Raw genomic sequence first — 18,546 nt, forward strand, 5'->3', positions numbered from 1 at the left:
TTCTAAAAAATGATGTCTTGGGGGAAAAATGTGGTATATTCATTTAATTAAATACTATCCATCAATCAAAAGAAACGAACTACTAAAACTAGCAACAACATGGATAAATCTTAATGCTGAGTGAAAGATGCCACACACAAAATAGTATACAGAAGTCTAAGACCAGACTAATCTATGGGGACAAAAGTCAGAACTGTGGTTCCTTGGGGTGCCTGGCTGGCTCAGTCAGTAAGGATGAGACTCTTGACCTCAGAGTTGTGAGTTTGAGCTCTACACTGAGTGTACAGATTACTTAAAAATAAAATCTTTTAAGAAAAGAAAAAAACAGAACTGTGGTTCCTTAGGAAGAAGGGGAACAGACTGGAAAGGGCATGAAGAAACTTCCTGGAGCAACAGAATATCATCTTGTTTTAGGTGGAGGTTAGAGAGGTGTATACAACTGCCAAACTCACTGAGCTGATGACTTAAGATATACACACATACTTTTATGTTTAACATCACACTTTGAAATGGAGGGGTGAGGGGAAGAAACGGAGGAGGAGGAAACAGATGTGATCACTGTGCCCCAGCACCTTTTGCGCTCAGCCCCACTTCCATCTTCTCTTCAGTAGCTGCACCTCCATAACATAACATAACATAACATAAGAGGGGAAGGGGCAGAGAGAGGAGACACAGTATAGTTTCTTTTGTTTGTCTGTTTTTTGGTTTTTAATTTAGAGGTAGAGGAAAAAGGAGAGAAAATCCACATCTTTATATGACCAATGATTGCTGTGGAACAAGTTTGAGTTGCTCTACAAGTTTTTCCAAGCAATTTCCAGAGGTGATGTAACATAGGTATGTCTAAAACTATCCTTAGACCTGTAATAATAAAAATGCAGCTACTCAATACATGGGATTTTCTAAGCAGCTTCTAATATGACAATACCTGCAAATCTTCTGATGAAATAATCACTACCTCTTAGACCATGCAGGTAATGAACCAATACTACAAAGTACAAAGTGGAGTAATTAAAACAGTGTAGTAGTGGCACAAAAACAGACACACGGATCAATGGAACAGAATAGAGAGCCCAGAAATAAACCCATGCTTAAATGGTCAATTAATCTACAACAAAGAAGCCAAGAATATACAATAGGGGGAAAGACAGTCTCTTCAACAAATGGTGTTGAAAAAACTAGATAACTACATGCAAAAGAATGAAACTGGACCACATTTTTACACTTCTCTCTCTCTCTCTCTCTCTCTCTCTCTCTCCCTCTCCATGGACCTGAAACCATAAAATTCCCAGAAGAAAACATAGGTAGTAATTTTGTTGACATCAGCTATAGAAATATTTTTCAGGTTATATCTCCTCAGGCAAGGGAAACAAAAGCAAAATTAGACTATTGAAATTACAGCAAAGTTAAAAGCTTTTGCAATCTACAGATTTAACGAAATCTCTATTAAAATTCCAAGAGCATTTTTCACAGAACTAGAATAATCCTAAGATTTATACATAACCACAAAAGACCCTGAATAGCCAAAGCAATCTTGAAAAAGAACAACAAAACTGGAGGTATCACAATCCCAGATTTCAAGATATACTGCAAAGCTGTAGTAATCAAAACAGTATGGTCCTGCCACATAAACAGACCATAAATCAATGGAACAGAAGAGGAAGCCCAGAAATAAGCCCATGATTATATGGTCAATTAATCTTTGACAAAAGAGGCAAGAATATGCAATGGGAAATCGTCTCTTCAACAAACTGGACAGTTACACATAAAAGAATGAAACTGGACCACTTTCTTACACCATACACAAACATAAACTCAAAATGGATTAAGGAAAAAATATGAGACGTGAAACCATAAAAATCCTAGGAGAGAGCACAGGCAGTAATTTCTCTGGCATTTGCTGCCGCAACATTTCTCTAGATATGCCTCCTGAGGCAAGAGAAACAAAAGCAAAAATAAACTATAGGGACTACATCAAAATTAAAATCTTTTGCATAGTAATGGAAACAATCAACAAAATAAAAGACAACCTACTGAATGGAAGAAGATATTTGCAAATGACATATCTAATAAAGTGGTAGTATCCAAAATATATAAAGAACTTATACAACTCAACACCAAAACAAACGAACAAACAAAACAAAACAAATAATCCAATTGAAAAAAGGGCAGAAGACATGAACAGACATTTCTTCAAAGAAGATATACAGATGGTCAACAAATATATGAAAGGATGCTCAACAGCATTTCATCAGGGAAATGCAAATCAAAACCACAATGAGTCATCACCTCACATGTGCAGTATGGCTATAATCAAAAACACCAGAAAGAAGTGTTGGTGAGGATGTGAAGAAAAAGGAACCCTCGTGCACTGTTGGTAAGAATGCAAACTGGTGCAGCCACTATGGAAAACAGTATGGAGTTTCATCAAAAAGTTAAAAATAGAATTGTCATATGATACACTAATTCCACTACTGGGTATTTAGCCAAAGAATATGAAAACACTAATTCAAAACATATATGCACCCTTATGCTTATTGCATCATTATTTACAATAGCCAAATTATGGAAGCAACCCAAGTGTCCACTGATAGATGAATGGATAAAGAAGATGTGGTATACACACACACAATAGAACATTATTCAGCTATAAAAAAGAATGAAATCTGCTGTCTGCAACAACATGGATGGAACTAGAGGGTATAATGCTAAGTGAAATAAGTCAGTCAGAGAAAGACGAATGCCATCTGATTTCACTCATATGTGGAATTTAAGAAACGAAGCAAATGAACAAATAAGTTTTTTTAAAAAGACAAATAAAAAAACTACGTACAGAGAACAAACTGGTGGTTGCCAGAGAGGAAGTGGGTAAGAGGATGGATGAAATAGGTGAAGGGGATTTAGAATGCATGTATTGTGATGAGCAGTGAGTAATGTATAGAAATGTTGAATCATTATATTGCATACCTGAAACTAATATAGCACTGTACATAAATTATACTTCCATTTAAAAAAAACCTCAAAAACATTAGCAAAAACATTTTTGTCAAAATAAACAGGTTTGAAGGTATGCTCTAATATTGAAATTGCCTTATTCTTTTGCTTTTTTTGGCTCACAAACTTCATATCAAGCTGATTTCTTATCACTCTTTTCATTCTATCCTTTTCAGATAGAACTTGCAAGAACAGCAACAAAAGTGGACATCTAAAATTTAATTACTTAATTTTTTTGAGAGAGTGCACAACAGTGTGTGTGGAGAGAGAGAGAGAGAGAAAGAGAGAGAGAGAGAATGTTAAGCAGGCTTCACACTCAGTGCAGAGCCTGATATGGGGCTCAATCCAATGAAGGTAGGAGATATGGAAGAAGGAAAAGGGAGAAAATTGTAAATGAAAAGAATGAGAAAGTGACATGCACAGAAGATCCAAAGTAGAACACCTGAAAGCAGCTTTTAAGTTTAGGGGTTATGTGAAGGTACACATGATATAAGAAGGTTGATGATGGGTACCTAGGAGTTTATAATACTATTTAACTACTTTGTATGCATTTGAAATTTTCCATAATAAAAAGATATTTAAAAAAAAGAAATCAAAGAGGGATGCGTGGGTGGTTCAGTTGGTTGAGCTTCCAACTTCGGCTCAGGTCATGGTCTCATGGTTTGTGAGTTCAAGCCCTGCATCAGGCTTTTTACTGTCAGTGCAGAGTCCACTTTGGATCTTCCCCTCTCTCTCTCTGTCCCTCCCTCACTCGTGCTCTCTCTTTCTTAAAAATAAACATTAAATTTTTTAAAAAAAGAAATAAAAAATGTAATCTACCACATTAACAGAAGGAGAAAGTAGATCACAGAATGCAAAAAGTTAACACCTGTTCATGATAAAAACTCTCAGAAAACTGAAAATTGAAAGAAAATCAATTAACCTGATAAGGTTGTCTATAAAATCTGGGGTTGACATCAGACTTCATGATGAAATATTGAACACTCTCCTCTAAGTTGAAACAAAACAAAGATATTGATTCTCACCACTACTATTCAATATTATATTGATGGTTTTAGCCAATGCAGCAATGAAAAACAAAGAAAAAGGGGGTAAAAATTGTAAAAAGTAAAACTTCCTTTTCTGTAGATAACATGACAGTATATGTAGAAAATCCATGAGAAACTATAAACAAATTACTAGAAACAAGTAAATTTGACAAGATTGCAAGACATAAATTCAATATGCAAAATAAGTTGCATGTCTACTAGAAATAAAAATTTGAAAATGAAATTAAAACAAAACTATTTAAAATAACAAAAAATAAAACACCTGGAATAATTTTAATAAAATTGTGCAAAACCTCTCCATTAAAACAATAAGACATTGCTGACTAAAGAAGACCTAAATAGATAAAGAGATATACCATGTTCATGGATTAGAAGACTGAATATGGTTAAGATGACAATTCTTACCAACTCTTCTATAAAATTCCAATAAATTTGTAATTTCACTGACATTTATAAGCTTATTCTAAAGAAGATGCAAAATAGTTAAAACAGTCTTGAAGAACAGCAAAACTCAAGGGCATATTCTACTTAATTTCAAGACTTACAACAATGAAAAGCTATAGTAACAAAAGGCAAAGCAGTATTGGCATAAAGGATGGATGAATAAATCAATGATACAGAATTGAGAGTCCAAAAATAAGTCTACGCATGCATAATATCACTTTATTTTGACAAAATAGCCAAAGCAGTTCAATGAAGGAAGAAAGTTTTCTAATAGTGCAACAACTAGAGGATATCTATAGGAGAAAAAAAAAGAATACAGACTATCCCCCACCCCAACTTCAGCATATTGTACAAAAAATAATTTGAAATGCATCATAAGCCTAAATGTGAAAGTTAAAATTCTAAAGCTTTTAGAAGAAAACATAGGAAAATATCTTGTAATTTGGGAGTGGAGGAATGAGAGGTTGGAAAACATTTTTTAGAAAGGACACAGAAAGCACTAACCATAAAAACAAACAAAAACCCAGCAATAAATAAATTGGGCGTTCATAGACATTTGAAATTCCGCAACAAAAAGGAACCAACTAAATACATGCAATAACACAGGTGAATCTCACAAATATAATGTTAAGCAAAAGAAGTCAGACATAAGTTGTACATATTACATGACTTTGTTTTATCAATTTCAAGAACATAGAAAACTAATTTATGTTAACAGAAATAAAATAGTCATTGCCTTGGGCAATGACAAATGAGAGATCATTTGAAAAAGGTCCCAAGGGAATTTTCTGAAGGGATGAAAATATTCTCTAACTCGATCTGGATGAAAGTCACAGGGATGAATAAATTTATCAAAATTCATCAAGCTGTGCAATGAAGATCTTTTACTATAAGTAAAGTATGCCTCAATATAGTACAGTTTAAAAATGAATCTTTTTATAAATCATAAATCTGATAAGGGACTTGTATCCAAAATATATAAAGAACTCATACAACTCAACAATAAAGAGACAAACAATTCAATTTTTAAAAATGGGCAAAGGGTTTGAAATACATTTCTCCAAAGATATACAAATAGCCAAAAACCACACGAAAAGATGCTCAGCATCATTAGTCATTAGGGAAATGCAAATCAAAACCACAATGAGATATCACCTCACACCAATTAGGATGGCTATTATTTTAAAAAACACACCATCAGAAAATAACAAGTGTTGGTGATGATGTGGAAAAACTGGAACTCTTGTGTACTGTTTTGGGAATGTAAAATGGTCCAGCTGCAATGGAAACCAGTACTGCAATTCCTCAAAAAATTAAAACTACATTTATATATAATCCAGCTACTCCACTTTTAGGCATACACCAAAAGAATAAAAAACCAGAGTCTCAGGGTGCCTGGGTGGTTCAGTCAGTTAAACATAGGACTTCGGCTCAGGTCATGTTCTCGTGGTCCATGTGTCCAAGCCCTGCATCGGACTCTGTGCTGACAGTTCAGAGCCGAGAGCCTGCTTCAGATTCTGTCTCCCTCTCTCTCTGCCCCTCCTCTCTCCCCCACTCTCTCTCTCAAAAAATAAACATAAAAAAAAAGCAGAGTATCGAAGCAATTCTTGTACATCCATGTTGATAGCAACAGGAGAATGGATAAAGAAAATGTGGTGTACTCATATAGAATGGAATATTATCCAGCCTTAAAAAGGAAGGAAATTCTGACACATGGCTACAACATGGATGAACTTTGAGGACATTATGTGAATAAGCCAGTCACAAAAAGATAAATCAATAACGATTTCATTTATATGAGATTAACCAGAGTCATGAAATTCATAGAGACAGAAAGTAGAATGGTGATTGCCAGGGACTGGGGGAAGGAAAAGTGGGGAGTTGTTTAATGCAGAGTTTGTTGCAAGGTGGAAAGAGTTTTGGAAATTGGTTGTACATCAATATGAATGTACTTATCACTAATAAACTGTATGGTTAAAAATGTTATTTTGTCTTGTATATTTTACAACTATGAGTCAAAATTTTTAAAAAGAGAAAAAGAAGCTATTCCAAAACTAAAAACAAACAAGCTGCATGAGATACCACTATATATCCATTAGGATAGTAATAGTAATAATAATAATAGTAATAATTAATAATAAATGCAAAATAACAAGTGCTGGAGGATATATGGAAAAACTAGAATCTTCTGCTGGTAGGAATGTAAAACAGAGCAGCTTTTGTGGAATAGTTTGGCAGCTCCTCAAAAAGTTAAACATAGGGGCGCCTGGGTGGCTCAGTCGGTTGAGCATCCGGCTTCGGCTCAGGTCAGATCTCACGTTCGTGGGTTTGAGCCCCGCGTCGGGCTCTGTGCTGACCGCTAGCTCAGAGCCTGGAGCCTGATTCAGATTCTGTGTCTCCTTTTCTCTCTGCCCCTCCCCCTCTCATGCTCTGTCTCTCTCTGTATCAAAAATAAATAAAACATTAAAAAAAAAAAAGTTAAACATAGAACTAGCAGCATTATTCATAATGGCCAAAAAGTGGAAACCACCCAAAGCCTATCATCTGATGGACAGATAAGCAAAATATGATATATCCTTACAATGGGAAGTTATTCAGCCATAAAAAGGAGTAAGTACTGATGCATGCTATAACCTGGGTGAACTTTGTAAACATTATACTACAATAAAGAAGCAAGCCACATAAGGTCACTTAACTGTATTATTCCATTTATATGAAATATACAGAATAAGAAAATCCACAGAGACAGAAAGTACATTAATTGTTGCCAAGGGATGGGAGAGGTCGGGGCAAAATTGAGACTAACTGCTAATAACACAGGGTTTCTTTGGGGAGAGATGGAAATGTTCTGCAATGAGATAATGGTGATGGTTGTCCAACATGGAAAATATACTAAACCCCACTTAAATGGACACTGAAAAATGGTGAATTTTTTGGAATATGGAATTTTGTAATATTCATATATGAATTTACATGAAGACTATAGTTCAATAAAACAAAAAACAAAAATTTTTTACATTTTATTTTTGGTGAAACAGGGTTAAGAGCACATACCTATTTCTTACCTATGAGAGATGCTGAAACAATACGGGAAGGAATGGAAGTTAGGCAGCTGAACTTACCAGTGAAAACACAACAGAAACTTCGTTTTCCTATTTTCCAAATATTTGAGGAATGTATTCAGCAAAAGTAATAAATTTCCAATTTTGCATTTATAAGATCTGCTCCCCCCATTTTTAGTGGTGTTTCTCATCCTTGTCCTTAATTTCTGAAGCTAAAACTTCCTTGAAATCTTCCTGAGTTTGCAAATAACTAAGCTTGTTTATTTAAGGCAGACTAGCTTGCACCACCTCCAATTATACTCAAACTATAAAAAAGAAAAAAGGTGCGGTAATGGAGATTTGGAAGATAAAATAAAAAGCCACTAGAGGGCATTGTATCCTGTCTGGTTTGCAAAAAGGATTTCTATGCAGAAATACTTTTTTATCTTAAAGATTATGCTTCTCATGGCAAAGGCCAGAGCTGTTCATTCACCTGGTCAAACCATTCATTATCTGGGTGGCCTTAGGAAAGTCTTTTGGCTTCTCTGGGTTTCAGCTTCCATACCTCTAAAATGTGTGGGTTTGGCTACAGGGTTTCCAAGTTTCTGTTGACAAAGTTTTGGGGTGACGGTGGGGTGGTCCAGAGCCAACAGCCAAGAAAGAATTCTTGAAGACATCTTTGGTGCAAAAAGATGATTTTATGGAATCATGGGGACAGGACCACAGGCAGGAAGAGCTGCACTGAGGTTGTGACAGGTAACTCCTTCTATACCTTCAGGTCGGGAGAGGGTCAGGAATAGAGTAAGTCTCTAAGGTATTTTGGGAGCAAGGTTTTGAGGACCATGACAAGGCCAACTGTTCCAAGGGAGGTGTCACTTATTACCATTTAATAAAACTTCAATCATGAGACCCTTCAGATGTATATCGGGGGCCATAAGCTTGAAGTATGATTGCCAGCATCTATCTCGGGGCAGTTGAGATCAAGGAAGTAGACTTACATGATCCTTGAGGTTGGGACAATGTCAAGCTAAGGTTCTCGTTTGCGCCCAGCAAAGTGTTCATCATCGACGCAGCTGAGCTCCTGGTGGGAAGTCACTCTGCTGGTTTCAAGGACTTGTCAATGAGCTGTAGGCAGTAAGGGAAATTAAATTTTCATTTGCCTTAGTTTCCCACATCATGGCAAGCACTTAAACCCCTTTCCTTTGTTCTTGGGTAGCCAGGCGTATCTGAGGAGTGTCACACAGATCCCACCTGTAGTGGGGGGAGGGGGTGCCAGCCAGTATTTTGCCCTCAGCTTGCCCCACACTCCCTCATCACTGTCAACTCTAAAATTTTGTACTGCCTTAAAGCCAGGATAAAACCTGGCAAAACAGTAAGAGTTGTATCTGCTTTATTTTACCACTTTCTCCTGCTTGCTCAACCTGGTACCCCTTTCAACCTTCCCTATTTGTTTTTCCAGCTAATCAGCTTAGAGGCACTTTTGACCTTTCTTTCCCCTTAAGCACCATGTACTGACAACTTACAATATGATACATAAGCACTCTCAGAGCACTTGCCAAGTTTTCTGTTTTGATTCTCACAACAAATAGGGCTTGTGTTATCTCTGGTGTACTTGGTGAGGAAACAGGGGGTCTGGAAGATTTTGGTGAATTGCCCACAGTAACATAACTAATCAGTTAGAGGACCTGGCCTTCCATCTCCAAAGCCTGTGCTTTTCATGACAATATTCACTGTTAGTGGGAACATTTGTGGGGTGTGAAATATCCACATTTACGCTAACAGTATTAGTTCTCTACCTTCCTATAACAAGTTGCCACAGTGGCTTAAAACAACATAAATTTTTTGTCTTACAGTTCTGTAGGACAGAAGTCCAACACGGGCCTCACTGGGGTAAAATCAAGGTGTCAGGGGGGTTTTGTTCCTTCTGGAAGTTCTAGGTGAGAATCTGTTACCTTGTATTTCCCAGCTTCTAGAGGCCACCTGCATTCTTTGTCTGACACACCCTTTCCTCCAATTTCAAAGCCAGCAAGAGCAAGTCAAATCCTTCTCACAGTGCATCACTCTGACCTGCCTCCCACTTCCAATTTTAAGAATGCTTTTAATTACATTGGGCCAGACAATCCAGGATAATCTCCATTTTAAGGTCAGTTGACCAGCAAATTTAATTCCATCTGCAACTCTAATTCCCTTTTTTCATGTAATATAACATATTCACAGGTTCCAAGGATTAGGACATAAACATTTTGAAGGGGGTGCTTATTCTGATTACCACACAATCCTTCTTTAAACAGAAAAAAATAAAGTTACAATTATAAAATCAGGTATGATCCTGTGAACACATACACTGAAATTCATTAAATTCATGGAAAATCTGTTTCTCCTTATTTATTTGGTGTATTTACTGAGGTAAATTTATATAACATAAAGCTAACCACTTTAAGGTACACATTTCAGTGGTATTTAATATGCTTACAGTGTTGCACAACTACCACCTATATATCAAGTTCTAAATAATTTTCATTCCTCCAAAGAAGACTCCATACACATTAAGCGAGCATTCCCTTTCCCCCTATCCCTTAGCCCCTGGCAGTCACTAAAATCTTTCTGTCTCTACAGATTTACCTATTCTGGATATTTCATAAAATAGAATCATATAACTTGTGACTTTTTGTGCCTGGCTACTTTGATGACAATATTTTTAAGGCTAATCCATGTATCAGTACCCCATTCTTTTTTATGACTGAATAATATTCCGTTGTATGGCTATACCATATTTATTCAATTATGGTATTCAAAAATGGGCAATTCATTTTTTCCAACCTTTCACTATTATGAATAATGCTGCTATGAACATTCCTGTACAACTATTTTTTGAATACTTTTTTTTTAATTCTTTGGATATATACTTAGATTGAGGGGGTGGGTCATATGGAATTCTCTAACTTTTTGAGGAACCACTGAATTGTTTTCCATTGTGGCTGTACCATTTTATACCCCCACCAGCAATGTACCAGCTTTCAGATTTCTCCACATTCTTGTCAGACTTGTTTTCTTTTTAAAAAATTATTATTTTAGCCATCCTAGTGGATGTAAAATGGCACCTTGTAGTTTGATTTGCATTCCTCTATTCACTAACAATGTTGAGTAACTTGTCATGTGTTTGTTGGCCATTTACATGTCTTCTTTGGAAAAGAAGTGTTTTTGCTATTGAGTTATAAGAGTTCTTTAAGTATTCTGGATATTAGACCCAAATTTGCAAATATTTTCTCCCATTCTGTAGGTTTTTTTCACTTTTTTTTTAAAAAAAGGATTTTATTATTTTGGGAGCACCTCGGTAGCTCAGTCAGTTAAACATCTGACTCTCAATTTCGACTGAGGTCATGATCTCACCATTCATGGGTTCAAGCTTTACATCAGACTATGTGCTGACAGTGTGGGGCCTGCTTGGGTTTCTCTGTTTCCCTCTCTCTGATCCTCCACTCCCTTCAAAAATAAATAAACATTAAAAAAATCTCCACATTGATTTTATTATTTTTAATTAATCTCTACACCCAACATGGGGCTCAAAGTCACAACCTGTAGATCAAGAGTCACATCCTCCACCAACTGAGCCAGAAAGGTACCCCTTTCACTTTCTTTTTTTAGAAAGGAAAAAAGTTTACTAATTTTTTAGAGAGAGAGGAGGAAGGATGGGCAGAGAGAGAGTGGGGAGCACAGGATCTGAAGTTGGCTCTGTGCTGATAATGTGAAGTCTGATATGGGGCTCAAACTCATGAACCTGAGCTGAATATCAGATGCTTAACTGACTGAGCCACCCAGGCGCCCCTCACTTTGATAATTATCCTTTGATGCACAAAAGCTCTTAATTTTGATGAAGTCCAATTTATATACTTTTCTTTTGCTGCTTTTGGCATTGTTTCTAAGAATCCAAAGTCATTTATCCCTGTTTTCTTATAAAAATTTTATAGTGTAGTCCTTACTTCCAGGCTGCTGGATAACCCATGTTGAGCTGGCTTCTGTATGTGGGGCGAAGTAGGGGTGCAACTTCATTCTTTTACATGCAGATGTCCAGTTGTCCCAGCACGATTTGTTGTAGAGACTTTTCTTTTCCCATTAAATGGTCTTGGCACCTTTTTGAAAAATAGATTGGTTATAACAAGCATGAAACCTACAGATAACACAATGACACTAATTAGATCCATATCTTTCAATAATAAATAACTCCGAATGTAAATATAGACTAAATGCCCCGATTAAAAGACACAGTGTCAGAATGGATTAAAAAAAAAAAGATCCATCTATGTGCTGACTATATGAGACACATTTTAGACCTAAGGACACCTTCAGATTGAAAGTAAGGGGATGGAAAGCCATCTGTCATGCTACTGGAAGTCAAAAGGAAGCTGGAGTAGTCATACTTAGATCAGACAAACTAGATTTTATAAACTAAAGACTGTACCAAGAAATGAAGAGTGGCTTTATAATTACAGGTCTATCCATCAAGAAGAGCTAACAATTGTAAATATTTATGCCCCCAACTTGATGCCCCCAAGTATATAAATCAATTAATCACAAACACAAGCAATCTTATTGATAAGAATATGGTAATTGCAGGTGACTTTAAGACTCCACTTACAGCAATGGGCAGATCATCTAGGCAGAAAATCAATAAAGAAACAATGGCCTTGAATGACACACTGGAACAGATGGACTTGACAGATATATTCAGAACTTGTCATCCAAAAGCAGCAATATATATTTTTCTCGAATGCACATGGAGTATTCTCCAAGATAGATCACATACTGGGTCACAAAACAGCCCTCAATAAATATAAAATAATTGAGATCATACCATGCAACCTTTCAAATCACAGTGCTATGAAACTTGAAATCAACCACAAGTAAACATTTGAAAAACCTCTATATGCATGAACATCCTACTAAAAAATGGATGGGTCAACCAGACAATTAAAGAAGAAATCTAAAAATACATGGAAAAAAACAAAAATAAAAACATGACAGTCCAACCCTTTGGGATGCAGCAAAGGCAGTCTTAAGAGGAAAATACATTGCAATCCCGACCTATCTCAAGAAACAAGAAAAATCCGAAATACAAAACCTAACCTCACACCTATGGGAACTTAAAGGAGGGCAGAAAGAAAACCTCAAAGCCAGAAGAAGAGATATAATAAAGATTAGAGCAGAAATAAATACAGAATAAAAAAAAAAAAGTAGAACAGATCAATGAATCTAAGAGCTGGGTTTTTTTTTGAAAGAATAAACAAAATTGATAAACCCCTATCCAGATTTCTCAAAAAGAGAGCAAGCCCAAATAGATAAAATCATGAATGAAAGAGGAACCACAACACGACCACAGAAATACAATTATTAGAGAATTTTATAAAAAATAACATGTCAGCAAACTGGACAACCTGGAAGAAATAGACAAATTCTTAGATACCCACACACAACCAAAACTCAAACGGAAGAAACGGAAAACTTGAACAGACCCATACCAGTGAAGTGATTGAATGAGTTATCAAAAATCTCACAACAAATAAGAGTCCTGGGCCACATGGCTTCCCAGGAGAATTCTACCAGACATTTAAAGCAGAGTTAATGTCTATTCTTCTCATGCTGTTCCAAAAAAATAGAAATGGAAGGAAAAACCAGATCATTCTATTAAGGCAGCAATAGCTTGACTCCCAAACCAGTGAAACCACTAAAAAGGAGAATTACAGACCAATATCCTGATGAACATGGATCTGAAAATTCTCAACAAGATACTAGCAAATCAAATTCAACAATATATTAAAAGAATTATTCACCATGATCAAGTGGGATTCATTACTGGGCTGCAGAGCTGGTTCAATATTCCCAAATCAATCAATGTGATACATCACATTAATAGAAGAAATGATAAGAACCATATGGTCCTGTCAATGGATGCCAAAATATGCATTTGATAAAATACAGCATCCTTTCTTAATAAAACCCTCAAGAAAGTTGGGATAGAAGGGATATACCTAAACATCATAAATGCCATATATGAAAAGCCCACAGCTAATATCATCCTCAATGGGGCAAAACTGAGAGCTTTCCCAAGAACATGTCAGGGATGTCCACTCTCACCACAGTTATTTTTTTATTTGAAAAATATTTTTAATGTTTATTTATTTTTGAGAGAGAAAGACAGAGTGCAAGCTGGGGAGGGGCAGAGAGAGAGGGAGACACAGAATCCAAAGCAGGCTCCAGACTCTGAGCTGTCAGCACAGAGCCCGACTTGGGGCTCAAATTCACAAACCATGAGATCATGACCTGAGCTGTAGTCAGACGTTTAACTGACTGAGTCACCCAGGGTCCCCTCACCTTCGTTGTTTAACATAGTGTTGGAAGTCCTAGCCTCAGCAATCAGAGACAACAAAATGAAGTAAAAGGCATCTAAGTTGGCAAAGTAAAAGTCAAACTTTCGCTTTTCGCAGATGACATGATACTCTACATGGAAAACCCAAAAGACTTCATCAAAAAGCTTCTAGAACTGATACATGAATTCAGCAAAGTCACAGGGTACAAAATCAATGTACAGAAATCAGTTGCATTTCTATACACCAATAATGAAACAACAGCAAGAGAAACCAAGAAATCAATCTTACTCACAATTGCGCCAAGAACCATAAAATATCTAGGAATAAACCTAACCAAAGATGTAAAAGATTTGTATGCTGAAAACTACAGAAAACTTATGAAAGAAATTGAAGAAGACACAAAGAAATGGAAAAACATTCCATGCTCATGGATTAAAAGAACAAATGTAGTTAAAATGTCAATACTACCCAAATCTACACATTCAATGCAATCCCAATCAAAACTGCACTAGTATTCTTCTCAAAGCTAGAACCACCCATCCTAAAATTTGTATGGAATCACAAAATACCCTGAACAGCCAAAGTAATATTGAAAAAGAAAAGCGAAATGGGAGACATCATAATTCCAGACTTTAGCCTCTACTACAAACCTGTGATCATCAAGATAGTATGGTATTGGCACAAAAACAGACACACAGACCAGTGGAACATTAAAGAAAACTCAGAATTGGACCCACAAATGTATGACCAACTAACCTTTGACAAAGCAGAAAAGAGTGTCCAATGAAAAAAGAAAGTCTCTTTAGCAAATGGTGCTGGGAGAACTTGACAGCAACATGCAGAAGAATGAAACTGAACCACTTTTTTATACCACACACAAAAATAAACTCCAAAAGGATGAAAGGCCTAAACATGAGACAGGAAAGCATCAAAACCCTAGAGGAGAAAACAAGCAACAACCTCTTTGACCTCAACTGAAGAAACTTCTTACTCAACACATCTTTAAAGGCAAGGGAAATAAAAGCAAAAATGAACGACTGGGACCTCATTAAGATAAAAGGCTTCTGCACTGCAAAGGAAACAATCAATAAAATTAAGTGGCAACCAGTGGAATGGGAGAAGATATTTGCAAATGACATATCAGATAAAGGGTTAGTATCCAAAATCTATAAAGAACTTACCAAACCCAACCCCCAAGAAACAATCCAGTGAAGAAATGGACAGAAGACATGAATAGACACTTTTCGAGAGAAGAAATCCAGATGGCCGACAGACACATGAAAAGATGCTCAACATCAGTTATCAGGGAAATACAAATCAAAACCACACTGGTCATGCCGGAGTCCAGCTCCAGCAAGTCCAGGGCTCCCTGAAGGATGGACAGTGTCAGCAAAAGGGAGTGAGAGAGGCTCGAGTTTCTTTCTGATCACCAAGCAGGCATCTCTGCACAGACCATAGAGTCAGCTTTATTTATGGAAAAAATGTACTGCGCCAGCATAGATGTGGCATTTACCTTAGACAATGATTTCTGATGACAAATTCCTTGGTATGTAAAGATTTCTGAGAACATAGATTGGTAGAAGACTCATGCATAATCTTTATCAATAGTGATTGATGTAGGTGACTTAGATGCTTATCACATGGGGAAGGAAGGTTTCTTTAGCATTCAAATACAAGGCAATATTTTTAGTATAGCAAGGGCAAAAATTAGTTCTTTGTGAGCAGGGGTCAATAGCCTGTTTTCTTGAGGGGAAGTAAAACAGGTTTCTCAGGAAATGTAATATTTGCTCCCATAAATACAAAAGAAGAAATTCTTATAATAAGTTTTTTTACAAGGTACAATTAGCATATTTAAAGGATAAGGGGGCAAGTCACTCCTAATACCAGTCAATAAGGCACCTTGGAGGTCGGTGCTCAAGCAAAAATAATTGAGTGGGGGGTAGACATCAGTCACCATCTGACAGCAGAAGTCTTGCAAACCTGTCTTACCTCACAAGGACTTTTTCTCAACTTATTGAGTTCAGAAATGGCTTCCAGCATGGTCAGAGTGACTAAAATTAACAACTGCGGAAGCAACAGATGTTGGTGAGAATGTGGAGAAACAGGAACCCTCTTGCATTGATAGTGGGAATGCAAACTGGTGCAACTGCTCTGGAAAACAGTGTGGAGGTTCCTCAAAAAACTAAAAATGGAATTACGCTATGATTCAGCAATAATACTACTAGGAATTTATCCAAAGGATACAGGAGTGCTGAATCATAGGGGCACATGTACCCCAATGTTTATAGCAATGCTATCAACAATAGCCAAATTATGGAAAGAGCCTAAATGTCCATCAACTGATGAAAGGATAAAGAAGATGTGGTTTATATATACAATGGAATACTACTCGGCAATGAGAATGATCTTGCCATTTGCAGCACCATGGATGGAACTGGAGGGTATCAAGCTAAGTGAAATAAGTCAGTTAGAGAAAGACGGGTGTCTTATGTTTTCACTCATATGTGGAATTTGAGAACTTAAAGCCATGGGGGAAGGGAAGGGGAAAAAATAGTTTCAAACAGAGAGGGAGGCAAACCATAAGAGAACAAACTAAGCGAGGGAGCATGGGGGAAAAGTGAAAATGGTGAAGGGCATTGAGGAGGGCACTTGTTGGGATGAGCATGTGTTATATGTAAGTGATGAATCATGGAATCTACTCCCAAAGCCAAGAGCACACTGTATACGTTGTATGTTAGCTAACTTGACAATAAAATATATTTTAAAAAATAAAAAACTAGATTTCTAAAAAAGAAAAGGAATAATAGTTGGGACACTTTCTAAGCTCATATTTTCAAATATATCTAACCATAAAAAAATCAATTGGTTATATATTTATGAGGCAGTTTCTGGACTCTCAATTCCATTCTATTTGTCTATATATTTGCCCTTATGACGGTGTCACTCTGTTGATCACTGTAGCTTTGTAATAAATTTTATAAGGAAGCATCAGTCCTCCAACTTTGTTTTTTTTCAATACTTTTATGACTATTTGGGGTCCTGTGCAATTTCATATGGAATTGAAATTGTATATGAATTTGGAGATCTTTTCCACTTTTGCAAAAGGGGCTGTGGAAGTTTAACAGGGATCGCATTTAATCTATAGATCATGCTGAGTAGTATGCCATCCTAACAATATTAAGCCTTTCTATTCAGGAACATGGATGTCTTTCCACTTACTTAGAGCTTCTTTAATTTTTTTCAGCAGCAGTTTGTAGTTTTCAATGTATTGGTCTACCAACTTTATGTAGTAAGAAATGCGGCCTCATCTAAAGAAAGGTCTGGCCTTTGTCCAAGATCCTGAGACGTGACTTCTTAAATTCTTGCAACTTCTGAAGTGTAAGTAGTGTCTTTGTAATTCTAGGTATGTCCCACAGATAAACACCAATGGTTTATGCAACTCTGTGTGGGGGCTGGCAAGCGAGAAAGAACAATCATGTGATAGGAGAAGTAGGGCTTGTGTGACACACTAACAGCCCAGCCTCTGTGGTTGGGGGAAGTGGGGGCTGGAGATTTGAGTTCAATCACCTGGGTGATGATTCAAGTCAAGTAATGAAGCCTCAATAAAATTTTCAATACCAGGGCTTGAGTGGCTTTCTCTGGTTGGCAAAACTGTTTGAACATTGTCACACATCATAGCTGGGAGAGACTCCTCCCTTGCTTGATTCCAATTAATCCTCAACCTGTGATAATGACCTTGAGAATAATAACTTCCAGTGAATTCTGTGAGTCTTGCTGGAAAATCAGTGAGCCAGAAGGTGGTTGTGGGAAACGCCCAATTTGTGGCCAAATGGTTTGAATTGAGGGTGGCCCTGGGGACCCTTGAACTTACAGCTGGGGTCTAAAATGAGGGCAGTTTGGGGGCACTGTTTCTTCATACTGCACTGCTGCCTAAATGCTTTGCAAACTCCTTAGTTAAATACAGCCTTAGGAATTTTAAGCTTTTGGATGCCTTTGTAAATGGAACTGTTCTCTTAATTTTTTTTTCTCTGTTTTTAACAAATCCTTATTCAGCACTTGCTATATGCTAGGCTCTATCCCAATGCTTCACAAACACTAGTTTTAATCCCATAACAACCCTAATTAGGTCCCCTGGTTTTTGAAAACTAAGCAGTCTGGCTCCTGAGTATTCTGAACCCACTTTACTGCTGATTTACAAGACTTCTTCGAGAAGTTTCCTGGGAATGACCCTATCCTATCTCTTCCCGGTGCCATTATAAATTTACTCCGGAACCAGTCTCCCACTCTCTCCCTAACTCAATTGTCTACAATCAACCCTGAATGCTGCTGCCACCCTAATAGTCCTAAAGCACCAGTGGCCGTCTCCTAGTGTTGTTAAGGAATTAAACGTGTGTAGTAGGGGGTGGGGGTGGGGAGAAGTGGTTGGACAAGATGCCAGAATGCAGCAAATGTTCAACAAATGTCAGTTCTTTTGGACCTCAGCCTCCTCAAAGCAACCATACTTTCTTAGATGGCAGGGGCCTTGATCTATACGGTTTGGTATTTCCTTTTTTTTTTTTAAATGTTTTTTATTTATTTTTGAAATAGAGAGAAAGAGAAGCATGAGCAGGGGAGAGTCAGAGAGAAAGGGAGACACAGAATCTGAAGACAGGCTCC

At 36.9% G+C, this 18,546-nt stretch overlaps 1 long non-coding RNA gene across 9 annotated transcripts in view; it reads right to left on the reverse strand.

The window, feature by feature from the left end:
- The window catches only part of LOC115298180, a 75,437-nt gene that overhangs the window by 45,892 nt on the left and 10,999 nt on the right, over positions 1-18,546 (reverse strand). For 7 of the 9 annotated variants that reach the window (XR_003911636.1, XR_003911634.1, XR_003911637.1 and 4 more), the window contains exons 3-4: positions 11,506-11,655; positions 8,524-8,650 (exon numbers count right to left, since the gene is read on the reverse strand). This is a non-coding gene — a long non-coding RNA (uncharacterized LOC115298180). Of the gene's footprint in view, positions 1-8,203; positions 8,651-11,505; positions 11,656-18,546 lie in introns of those variants that run through there. The other 2 variants (XR_003911630.1, XR_003911632.1) reach the window with 1 other exon arrangement.

Source organism: Suricata suricatta, chromosome 8 (genome assembly GCF_006229205.1).
Source record: "Suricata suricatta isolate VVHF042 chromosome 8, meerkat_22Aug2017_6uvM2_HiC, whole genome shotgun sequence".
In the NCBI taxonomy this organism is placed as follows: Eukaryota; Metazoa; Chordata; class Mammalia; order Carnivora; family Herpestidae; genus Suricata; species Suricata suricatta.